We start from the raw sequence: 13655 nt of genomic DNA, 5'->3' as shown, positions 1-13655 counted from the left end.
TGGCGTAATTAGCGCCTTCCCCACTCCCATTATGCCCTATGGGGCAAAAATGGGAATGGGGAAGGGAAAATGGGAAATGGGGATTTACCGCCCCACTCACCTTGGAATGGGGCGGTAAATCCACCATCCACCATGGTGTAAACGATATGTTCAGTTTGCTGAGAGGCCAAATCCTGCAACACTGACCTACTGCAAATACAGAGCAAGTGTATTTGCTCATCCTCGTCTGTGCATTAGCAGCCTTGCCAGATCCGCATCAATAGCCACGAAAAGGAAGGATTCACATCTGCGATGGCTCATGTTAAGCCTCCCTTTGGCGGTGCCGTGGTGAGTGTGTGGTGTGTCTCTGTGCACGGTGTCTGTGTGTGTGCACACATACACGGATTCAGCATAAATCCATGCCAACTGAGATATTATATGTGTGGAGGGACATGCCCCAAGCTGTCAGCTTGCAAGCTGCTGGTGATCAGATAACTCAACGCCGCTTCTCCATTTAGTGTAATTGTGGCATCACTGGTGAGAGTGTGTAATGGGTTCGTTAACTACGATGACACGGTGACCCAGGCTACTTAAGGTACATTATTGATCTGCAGGTACACATCAGGTAAGATACCCAAGTAGGTATCCAGACAATAAAACAGGGGCACATCCACACAGTTCAGCTCCTAGGTGTAACTGCCACATATCGAATCCCCAGCAGTCACACACACACACGTGACCACAGCACATTCCATGCACCTCACTACATTCCCCATGCATAGCACTTGCACCTCGAGAGCAAGACTACTACACAGTGCACATGAGACCAACAATTACTCCATCCATGTCCGTATTGATGACTGATCTTATTGCAGTGAGAATGACATAATTGATTACCTACAAGACGTATGGCATCCCACTGTACTTTCCATCACAGTGCCATCACAGGTTAACTCACTTTATATTTAAGAACGAGTAACAGTAGAAGACCCCGGGGGAGATTCTCAAAATGTTTTGGGTGAAAGCGATGAGGTGTGCTAGCGCATTGCATCACTTGCACCAAAAAAGAAGAAGCTCAACCCACAGAGGGCATCTAAATGTTCACCTGCTAGATGCACACATTCATATGCTCTATTGCACCCCTTTGCATAGGTGTAAAAGTCTGAGGCCAGTTCTGCATGTCTTAAAGGGCACCCCGATTCTTTAAACAGGATGCACTTTAACATTAACAGAAATTGAATATGTTGTCATGTGCCTGTTACAAACATGTACGGGAGATGTGTGCATTGCATGGCAGCTTCCTTCCTGCCCCTGCCATGCATTTCTAAGTGTGACAGCAATGGTATGAACCACTGCTGTCCCCCTGGCATTTCTATCCCTCATACTGGGATAGAAATATGTTTTTCTTTTTCTCGCATTTCACAGTTCCAGGACCTTAAAAGGCCTTTCCCTGTGAAACGTGTTCCAGGCAACCACGTAGTTGCTAGGAGTCAGTAAGACATTCTTTTTTTTTATTGCATATGGTTTACACAAACCTTTACAAAACAACAATGATAAAAACAATTCCCTAAAACGTAATATAAAATACAATGTAAAAGAATTCTTAATAGCAAAAAAACACAATTTTGTCACAAAGTTAAAATTCATCTTGATTAAAGTAATTCTTAAATAAGCAGCAATCGTTGACCTTAAAAATCACATAGACACTAAAAATGCTTCTAATGCTTCTACAGACACCCAATCGGATCTATTCTCACAGTTCAAACATCTTCTCTATAGGCTTCCCTGAATTTTCCAATCAATTCCCACAAACAGTTTATGTAGGTAGACCATTCTCAGTATATGTTTAGTGCACTGCATGCAATAATTAGATGTCTCAGGGTTTCTACGGAAACATCAGCCTTACAAAATCTGCAGGTTAATGTAAATTGATCGATCAACCCTCTCCTGCACAAAATCTCTCGTCAGCAATAACTTCCAACTGAACATTATCATAATTGACCTAAAAAAATGCTTAGGATACAAATTCAAGAACACAGCAACACTCCCTCTTCTTTTTTGTTCAAGAGATAGATGGTGCTGAGAGGGATAAGCATGAAAAGAGTCAACTACATTCACCCAGTGAAAGTCAAAGAGGAAATTTTTTGACCCTATGAGGAGTCAACATCAAATCCCCCTTACTCAGTCCCACCGGGTTTAATAGTTCTTTTTTTGTTCACAGAGATTCCTCATGTGAACAGGATAATTAGACTTTTCCCTCACAGAGGAGTCGCTAACCATTGCTTGTTTGTTTTCAAAATATAATCATCCCTCAGGTGAGAAGATAATGTTCCTATATAGGGACAGCAATCTCCAACTGACTCTGATTCTCGGTGACAGTGCAGCAAGCTCATAATGAACAGCTGCAGAGCAGGACTGACTTCGGTAATGACAGAATATAATAATAATAATAATAATAATAATAATAATAATAATAATAATAAGGCACTGCTATAGCGCTCCGAACCCTCAGGTATCTGAGCGCTGCTTATTATTACCCACGGTGTGTGGTGCTCATATGTAATATAATATGCCACCAAAGCGCCACCTCTATTAAGTCCAAGCATTTAGAAGTGTATCCAAACCATAGATCTGCCCGTAAATCAGCTTAGGGACAATCATCTCTTCATAAAAAGACAGGGCTGGTTTAGTAGAAAAGCTCCCGAATTTCCTGTAAAACTTAACCAGTTGGTTTACAAGGTACTGTGCATTCTGAAATAGAAAGGAAGAGAGGTTTATACTCGAGGGTTGGATAACAAAATAAAAACCAAAATAGATAATGATTTGGGAACTCTTAATCACAGCATTCAATAGCATCCAACCATCCTGCAACTTCTTCCTACCTTTAGTCAGTTTTAACATCTTAGTCGTAGCAGAATGAATAATAAGACTATTCTCCTTTGCATGGTTCTCAAAAGCTAACAGGAATCTCTGCAGACCAACTCTAGTAGTGTCAAACAAAGGAAATTCGTCTGCATAAGCCATCCATACTATTTTCTCCTTACCAATTTTTGGAGAAACAAAGGTGGCAGGATCCAAAGAATCCCCTACATCAGACACATATAGGTTAAAAAGGCAGGGGGCCATAATGTACCCCTGCCTTAAAGCTAGACCAGTTGAGATCCCCTTAGCCATACTCTCTGTTTTATTCAAACAGACTTGAAGTCCAGTGTTTTCGTGGAGTTTCATGATCCACTTCAATAGACCCCACGGCAGCCCCCAGGAGGCCAGTTTCTTCCATAGTCTATCTGTCGACTGCTGCCGAGAGGTCAATAGAGGCCATAAACGTGCACGCTTGAGTGTCTTTCCAAGCTGACTCCTGAATTGATCTTAACACACAGCCATTGATGTTAGTCGAATGTGACTTTCGAAAATACGTTTGGAATTTGCTAATGTGACCTGCCTCATCGGTCCAATCTTTCAAGTACTACAACAAAATAGTAGCACACATTTTACTCTCAATGTCAAGTAGGGAGATCGGACGATAATCATTCTCCTGCCACTAATATATGCAAGAAAGATGGGCAGTACATAATTTGTGCTGCTTCTAGCCCCCCTGAAATGCACAGGTCACGTGAGAATAAATTGACCTGAGCATTTTTGAAATTAACACAAATAAAAAAGCGCATCCTCTATGCTATTTTCATTTGCATTCATTTTTGATGATCGGACTTCACATTTTTAAGTTGTCAAAACCACTTCAGTCAAAGAGCAGGGACGAGGCAAGAGCACATTGTAGTTCATGTTAAAACCTTTTGATATGGGATTATTTGTATTATTTCAGGGTTCGCCATCACTGCTCTGATACCTCATTTTCCACGTAGATTAGATACTGGCACAGCAAAAAGGGAAATAACTGCATGTCTGATTCTGTTTTCTACATCAGGACTAGGTAGCACGTGTCATGGCTCCTCAAAACTTGAATTCAGGAAAGTTTTAATGCATTCAGTCTTAGCAGACATACGAAATGTTTTCTTGGTTTCAATCTTTTCTCCAAGACCGTTCTCAGTCTCTTTCCCTTCCTCCTTTCGGTTCCGCTCCGGTCACTGTTTCTTGTGGTGTCCCCCAGGGTTCTGCTATTTCCCTGGTATTATTTAATGTGTACATTCAACCTCTCACTAAACGTATCACCTCTTTTGGGTTTCTCTGCTACTCCTATGCCGATGATATCTAAATTGTCTTTCATCTTGAGCTTTCCTCCTATGGTACTGCCATTAGGCTTAGATATTGGCTTCTTGCAGTTGGGGATTGGATGAAGCAGAATTGGTTAAAGTTTAATGGTGACAAAACAGAGGTACTTGTGGTGGGTTCCCCACTGGAGACCTCCCTTTGGTCTCCTTCATTCCGGCCCTCTTTACTTGGCCCTTCCCCCTGAGCTCTCAGTATTGAGGGATCTTGGAGTTAAGATCTCTTCTACCCTTTCTATGGAACCACAGATTAATGTGTGCCAGGAGGGTTTCTTTCAGCTAAAAATCCTCTGTACGGTTCTTCATTTTCTGCCACCCCGAAGCCATACTCCTCTGGTTGCTTCTCTTGTCCTTTCCTCTCTTGACTAGTGTAATTATCTCCTTCTTGGTCAACCTCTTTACCTGATTAAATGTCTTAGGGTTCTCCGGGATTCTGCAGCTAGGCTTGTCTCTGCTTCTCCTAGAAGTGCACATATTTCACTGGTTCTTTACCAGTTACACTGGCTCCCCCGTGGCTAAGTGTATTAAAGTCCTTTGCATTGTGCATCACAGCCTACATGGTACAGGTGCCGTATTTGCAGATTAGGTTTAGCTGGTTTGTTCCCCTCAGCCCCTTTGTTCGGATGAGGCTCATCTTGTGCGGGTTCCACGCTTTCGCTACAAACTCAGAGATGGTCGCTCACTTGTCGTGGTGGCGAGCCAACTTTTGAACTTGCTCCCTTACTCGCTCCATGCTATGGATAATCACCTACAGTTGAGGCATGCACTTAAAACGTACTTGTTCTGGGATCCCTTTTCTTAGTGAGAGGTCTTCTGAGCCATTGGCTGTTACTGTTTTAGCACCAAGTTGCCTTCGGGTATTCATACGTTCCATACATAGCCATAAAATAACAGAGAAGTACATTTTACATCAGGAATATTTGTTTTAACTGCTAGCTTGTTCATCTGTAAAAATATCCCTTGGCAATCTGCTTCTCTCTCACTATCCCCACTATGCAATCTCACCAGATTGCCGTAAGGCTGCCAAGTCTTTTGTAGTACATCACAATATTTAATGAAACAACCCAAAATATATGGTTACAAACACCTGGTTCACCCAAAGATCAAGTGTATATAATGTACGAAAAGTTGTGTACCCAGACAGAAGTGCCTCAATTGCAGCAAAGCTTGTGGAGGTACTGATTGTACAAAAACCCTGGTTAGTAAAAGTTCTGATTCTTGAAAACTAAGGATCCAGTAAAAAGTTTTAAAAAATAGAGAACAGTGAGAGATTGGTCTTATAAATAGAGCTGTACATCATTATTATTATTTTCATTTCTAAATTGCTCACACAGCCCGCAGGCATCGAGGCGCTGTTACAGGAATTGTTTTTTTTTTCCTTTTGTTGTGTAATTGTTTTTGTCTTAGTTTATAAGTGCAGACCCGGGGATCGAACCTGTGCTACCCTCCGGGGACATGGAAACTATTGCAAAGGCAGCTGGCGAAGATGCACAACAACTTATCCAGCCTTATGCTTCAACAGTGGTTATCACAGCTTGACTACGACCACACTGCCACCACAATCCACCTTGCCGGTAATAAAGATCCAATGTTGTGCAACATCTGCCTATGCATTCACATGGACAGGGATCAGAATCCCGTAAACTCCAAAATACACACTCAGAACTAGCGAACTATCTTCCTAGTATAAACGGATCTATGTAATTACTGCGAAAATAAAATGTTGAAGCCCAAAATACTGATTTTTATGTTTTTGTATCCCTTTTACTGCGAGACCCCCCCCCAGCCCCGGATACCCTTCCACTTTTTTTATTAACTTACCCCGTCTCTATATATATATATAGTAAAATGGGGCTCTCCAAATTCGATATTTTGGGTTTCGAAATGTGTGCATCCTTTATTTTTGTATAATCCTGAATAAAGCCCATTCATATATTTTCAGAGGCGAGGGTGGCATCTTATTTGAGCATCATTTCACATTTGGCATGGAGCATCCTGGGAAATCCCTTGACCTCCTAGGTGATCACAGTATGTAAATAGAAGGTACAGGGAAGTTGCCAGGGCATTAAAGGGCCAATAGGGTATACGCAGAGCTCACTTCCAAGGTGAATAAAGCAGTGAGGCAGGTCTACTTCTACAGCAAGGGCTCTTGTCAGTTAGTGCCGTGGGAGGGAATTAAACTGCTGGGAGCTATTCGGCTTCCGCGTGTCGCCTGTAAAGGAGTCTGGTTGGCTTCTGGCTGCCTGATGAGACCGTGTCAATGGGGACTTCATTCACCGGCCCCAAGTTTTCATTCTTCATTTGCTTTCTGGGAGTTGAAGTCTTGGGTCACTTGAATTGTATCCAATGAACTAAGGTAAACCAAGAGTGAAAGCAATTTCCAGGAAGAGAATAGGGTGCGTCAATGGATCACCTTGCAATCTCAGATTAGCTGGACGACGACAGTTATCAGGAGCTGCTTTTTGACTGCGCTGGGCAACAAGTGTCTTGGAAACATACCTACGTGAAACAATTTGATGATTTATTTAGTACTGCCGGATTCTTCCAATTTCTGAGCGCTGCAATAATCGGTATCACCATCATTAAACACAAGTGGTGCTCAAATTGCAGCCCTCGGGTGGGATGAAGGGCTGAGCTGGCTTGACCTGGATATCGAATCCATGTCAGACAGCATTGTCCGGCTCCCAAGGTGAACACGTTGCGATTGAGCTACCTCTGTGTGTATGGAACTGTGTCTAAAAGGAGTCATAGACACACCTAGACAATTAGAGCAAAATAGGTCCCGTATAATGGGCAAAAGGTTGCAGATTGCCTCTCATATGAAGGTAGATTTGCATCACGCTGCGTAGTAGCTCCTCGTTCCCCTGGGCTAGCTCATGCTTTGTCTGGAATGCCTGAAACCCGGCATCTGATTTAGCTCCTGAACTTTAGTGGCAGTATTAGGAAAAATTGCACAGGTGCAAATGCAATTAGCAGGGAGGATCGCACAGGGGCAACACGCTGGAATTGGAAGCAAGACCACGCAGAGCTACAGAGGTTGAAATCCCAGATCTGCGCTTAAAAACGAAACTCAGGTATGGTATGGTATTAGGCGCGTTATAAAAAAACAACTACAAATAAATAAAATAAAGGGCAGAAATTGCTCTAGAAATATATTATTTTGGTCAATTTTTGCAGCAGGGTAATGTTTACCCTAGTCCAGTGCTTTACTCTGGTGCAAAAATGCATTGAAAGTACGTTTTTGCAGTAGGGAAATGCTTGCCATAGTGTGGCACGTGCACTGGTGCAAAGTTTCTGTAATACAACCGTAAGTATTTTTAAAAAGAATAGAAAGAATACAGGATTCACGTAGTTGTCATGCTCATGTGCCTAGTTATCTAAATACAGGATGCAGGCCCATATTTCAGAACCTTTAAATCAGTGCAACAGGATTTTGCAAAGTATTTGTAGCAGGGCAAAAATGTACAAAGTCAATGTGTGCCTCCTTGAAAATACTGAGCAAAATGGCACTTGCACAAGGGAAAAGTCTATGTAGAATGGCCCCAAGTCTGTCGGCCTTATTCACAAAGCGCTTTTCAACGGGATAATCCCATTGAAAAAACACTTTGTGAATCAGGCCAGGTATGCCAAAAAAACGCATTTTCCTCATCCATGCATTCATTTAAACAAATAAATAAATGGGTGCAGCAATCTCTGTCTCCCTGGATCTAAACCTACTTAAAAGATGACAAATATAGGTGTCAAACTCCACTCCAAAAAGAAGGCGTCTACCCTTGAAGCCTTTTATAAACATACATGTATGTGTATTTATTCATAGCCGATCGCACAGATCTGCCCGAGCACCTGGAGACCATGCAAACGGCAGCTCGCACGTAATTGATCACAGTAACACAGCATAAAATCCTGTATGCCCAATGAGCACTGGGTGAACATTGGCAATAGGTGGATGCCAAGTGGTGGGGCATGTCACATACACTTCCCACATCTCCCATAGATAGATGCGTGTCAATCCTCGCCATTCGTGCTGTCTGGCAACTTCTCTGACAGTTCCAGCTTCTCACCACGCGTGACGTCACTGCCTTTGTATCCAGAAATAAATGCTGTTAGAGTGCAGCGCTCAATGGTGCGCTTCACAATCACTACACGTGCTACCAAAAAGGTCCAATAGCCTCTATCAAATAGTGGAAATTGCAAAGGCATACCACCAGGGTAAACAAATGGGCCAGAAGAAGGCGGAACAAAGCACGGGCAAAGTTTGCAATGCCAACGCTATGCTGCAGCCCGAGGTAGGGGCTACGCCCAAGAAGCTCCCAGAGGTGTCATGAAACCGAGCTTGGGCATCAGACGACTCTGGAGACGGAATGCAGAAACAACCAAAGCCTCATTTACTGTGTAGCAGTAAATCTTCTTCTTCTTCTTCTTAATTATCGAAAGCGTGGGCGGACCCACGCAGGCGCTTCCCCCATCATATAGGATGATGTGCACCGTACCCACTAATTATTATTTGGCTCCATTTAAGCTCACAACTCCTCCCACCTCCCTGTCTGCCTCACAAAATCCAACATCACACTATTCCTTCTCCTGCCTCCCTTCCCATCACCTCCCAGTAAAATCCTCTCATTGTAGCAGCAATCTTTCTTTCTTTCTTTCTTTAAATTAGAGTAGGCGTGGACGGACCCACGCAGGCGCTTCCCCATCCAAATGGATGATGTGCACCTATCCACCATTCAGTATTTGACCCACATAAAACTCACAATTCCTTCCACCGCCCTGTCTGCCTCACAAAATCCAACAACACACTACTCCTCCTTCTGCCACTCACCCCATCACCTCCCATCAAAGCCTTCCCACTCAACTCAGCCAAACCCTGCGCAGTCAATCGAACCCTCATCAATTCTCTCTCTACAGCATGTCTCTCACACCTAAACAGAAAATGTTCCACAGTCTCAGGCACTCCACACACCGCACAATCCCTCGATTCTCGCTTCCCCACTCTAAATAGGTATTCATTCAGTCCCACATGCCCTATTCTCAATCGATTTAGCATCACCTCCTCCCCCCTCCTCCATTCTAGACTTCCCGAATTCACCTTTACTGACACTTTCTCACGAATACCAAACATCCACCTACCTGTCACCCCACTCACCCACTTCTCCTGCCACTCATCCATGACCCGCCTCACCATCACTGCCTTCGTCTCATCCACACTCAAAGGTAATCTTACATCAACCGCTTCCCTTCTCATACCCTCACCCGCCGCTAGATCTACTAACTCATTTCCCAAAATGCCGCTATGACTGGGGACCCACGCCAACTCCAGATCCATCCCTCCACGCACACACCGATCAATCTTTCTCCTGATATCCAAAATCACATCTTTCCTATCACCATCCCCTGACATAATCGCCTGTAACCCACTCAATGAATCTGAAAATACCACTACTTTCTCAAACCTCAACTCGCATACCCTTTCAATCGCCATTGCAATCGCCACCAACTCAGCCGTACAAATTGACACATCATCCGTCAGACGCCCCACTTTATACTCCCCCGTGCTTTCTAAATAATACGCCATTCCCACTCTTCCAGATACCGGATCCTTTGAACCATCCGTGAACACCCTGCACCCTTCTTTCTCTGCCACATATGCCTGACCCAAATCTTTGATCTCACCTCGCAATCCCCGCTTCTTTGACACCACACTCGTCAACTTCAAGCACACCTTAGGAGACCTCATCATCCACATCGGACACCTCACTAGATCCATATCTGTCACAACCATCAACTCGCCCACACCCCACTGCACCCCCTTCTCCCACATGTGAAACCCCAAAGTGCCCCCTTTCTTCCTCCACCGATCCCCATAATAGTCAAACCTCCAATTATACCGCAAACATTCACGTACCGGATGAGCCACACTCTTCGCACTACACTTCATCCACCACCTCATATTCAACACATCCCTTCTCAATCCCAATGGCATCTCCCCCACAAGTACCTGAACTGCATTCATTGGAGAGGATCTCATCACACCCGAACACACTCTCAACGCTCTCGCCTGCATCCTATCCAACCGCAACTTCTGACTCTTTGTGTAACCCACTGCCACCTGACATCCGTAATCTAGCACACTCAAAATCAATCCCTTATATAACATTCGTAAACACTTCTGCTGCGCACCCCATTCTTTCCCGGTCACCGCCCGCAACAAATTCAACCTCCGTTTACACTTGTCCATCACTCCATTCACTTGCATGTTCCAATTCAACTTTCTATCCAGAATCACCCCCAAGTACCGGAACTCCTTCACACTCTTCACCCTCACACCTTTCAAAACTAAGTTCAACTCCTGCTGCACTCTTCTCCTCGAAAACACCATACTCACACTTTTTTCCACAGACACCGAAAAGCCCCATTTCCCACACCACTCCTCCATGCGTACTATCACAGCTTGCAGCCGATTCTGCACCGTCAACAAACTCCGTCCTCTTACCCATACCACACCATCATCCGCAAAGAAATCTACCTGACACCCTAATCCCATCATAGCCCGAATCAGTCCATCCACCATTACATTAAACAGCATTGCACTAATCACACTTCCCTGAGGTGTCCCATTTTCCATCTTCCAAACTTCAGACAGCACCCCCCTCACTCTCACCTGAAAGGTCCTATCCGCCAAAAATGCCCTTATCCACCGAAACATCCTCCCCTTCACACCCACCTCCAACAATCTTACCAACAACCCACTCTTCCACACCATATCATAAGCCTTCTCCAAATCCAAAAAGAACGCTCCCACCATCTCTCCATCACATATTGCCTCTTCCACCCCAGTCACTAATCTCACTAATGGATCAGCCACCGACCGATTCTTCCTGAACCCACTCTGAAAATCGCTCAAACACCCATTCGACTCCAAATAAAACCCCAATCGCTCAACCACCATCCGTTCCATAACTTTACACATCACAACAGTCAATGCAATCGGCCTATATGACTTACACTCCGTTGGAACCTTTCCACCCTTCAAAATCGCCACCACTATCGCTCTCTTCCATATCTTCGGCAAAACACCACTCTTCCAAATCTCATTGATCAGAGCTAATACCTCCAACTTACATTCTACCGGCAACTTCTCTAAAAATACATACATAACACCATCTACCCCTGGACTTGACCACTTTCCCTTCCGGATAGCACCATCCAACTCCAACATCGAAAACAGCACCTCATATTGCTCTTCCCAAGGCCCAACATTTGCCAACACCTCCCGCATCTCCTCCTCTACCATACCCATTCGTATCCTCACCTCTTCTGGAAAATTCCCCGAACTGTGTACCTCTGCAAAATACTCCCCCATCAAATTCGCCTTTTCCCCATCCTCATTAATCACCTCTTCTCCTTTCAACAACACTGTCATTCCACCCTGTGATCTCGTTAATCCAGACATCCGCTTGAACTGTTTCCATACCTCACCTACACCGGAATCATTCCCCAAGGACCCACAATAACCCCTCCAATAACCACGTTTCCGTTCTCGAATTACTCTCTGCGCCTTAGCTTTAGCCTTTTTATATGTCACCAAATCTGCTATCATTCCTGACCTTATTGCCCTGGCCCTAGCCTTCTTACGTTCCGCCACAGCTCTCGAACATTCAACCGTCCACCAAGGTACCTCAATCTTCCCATTCTTCCCCTTGTCAATCTCTGGAACTGCCGCCTCAGATGCTGTTCTCATTCCCTGCACCAAATATTCATTCCACTCATCCACCTCTTCACCTCTACCTCGAGAAACAATCACTTCCTGGCACACTCTTTTATACATCTCCCAATCAGCCTTCTTAAAATTCAACCTTCTCCCAGTCATCCGTGGCCTGATCCCTACCTCACCTCTTACAGTCACCAATATACCAGAATGATCACTCCCCATGTCCCCTTCCACACGCACCTCCCAATCACATTCACCCGCTATAGCAGCAGACACCCAGGTCAAATCCAAGCACGACAGTTTCCCAGTCCTCACATCTAACCGCGTACCTGAACCATCATTCAACAAAACCAGTCTCAATTCATCCGCCATGTCCTCCAACATTTCCCCATTTGTATCTGTCCGGTCGCTACCCCACAACGTATTGGCACTGTTAAAATCGCCACACAACACACAAGGTCCCACATGTCCCCTTATCACTCCAGACAACACACCCACTTCCACCACCTCACACGGATTATAATAATTCAGCACCAATACTTCCAATCCTCCTACCCGTATCCCTGCCCCAATCACCTCTACTTCTCCATCCACCACAATCTCTCTTGCTATCAACCCCTTTCGAACCGCTAGAGCCACACCTCCCCCTCTCCCTTCCAACCTATCCTTACGAAACAATTCAAAACCCGGTATCACAAACCTCAGATCTCCCCTCAACCACGTCTCCTGAATACAAACCACGTCAACATTCAGTTCCCTGCACAACACCGCTTTTAACTCTTGTCCATTTCTCAACAAACTTCTCGCGTTCCACTGCAAAATCCTCATGCCGGGATCCCACTCTGCTTCCGCATTTTAGCAACCATCTTGAATACATCCTCTTCCACCACATCTACAACACTCAAATACCTCCTCCCTGCTTCCACCACTCCTTTCGTAAGATCTGACACACTAATAGAAGCATTCCTTTGAACCAACTCCAGCACACTCACTATGAAACACATAAACTCAGTTTTTGAAACAATCACCATTTCTTTGCCTTTCACCTCACCCATCACTTTCTTTCTTCCCACACCCTCTTCCACTACCAACTCTTTCGCACTCACCTCACTTACTACCCGTGCCGGTTTCACCTTTGCTACAGCCTCAGCATATGACAAACCTTCCGCCGCCCTTACCTGCACCACCTCTCTCGCAACCCTGTGACTCTCACACCCCCTAAACGCAGTAGAATGCCCTCCCCCACAATTTACACACTTCATCGGAGTCTCCACCTTGCATTCCTTAATGTCATGATCCGCTCCACACCTCCCACAATGTCTCTCATTCCTGCATACTCTCGCCATATGCCCAAACTGTTGACACTTATAACACCTTATTGGCATCGCTACATAAGCTTTCACACGGAACCTCTGATAACCCAACTCCACCACTTCCGGACACTCCTTCCGCGCAAATCTCACTGCTACTGTTGTAGATATTACATCCCCACGTGCATCTCTCCTTCCCAACCTCCATGCTTCCACCACCCCAACATCCACTAATTTATCTTCTATCTCAGACATACTTACAGTTACCGGCACTCCATACAACACCCCCTTACACGACACACCACTTTGATCAATCGCATGTACCGCATGTCTACCCAAACAACGCACTTCCAAAATCTTAGCTTTGCTATCAGCATTCGTTCCCTCCACTAGCAACCGTCCTCCAGCCACTACTAGCACCCGAGTAAC

General features: G+C 44.8%; 1 protein-coding gene across 1 annotated transcript in view; it reads right to left on the bottom strand.

Moving 5' to 3' along the window:
- Positions 1–13655, bottom strand: part of ANOS1 (anosmin 1) — a 426084-nt gene that overhangs the window by 400490 nt on the left and 11939 nt on the right. The window lies entirely within an intron of this gene.

This window comes from Ambystoma mexicanum, chromosome 7q, assembly GCF_040938575.1.
Source record: "Ambystoma mexicanum isolate Mex_15411 chromosome 7q, UKY_AmexF1_1, whole genome shotgun sequence".
NCBI lineage: Eukaryota > Metazoa > Chordata > Amphibia > Caudata > Ambystomatidae > Ambystoma > Ambystoma mexicanum.
This window is presented reverse-complemented; position numbering and strand designations above follow the sequence as displayed.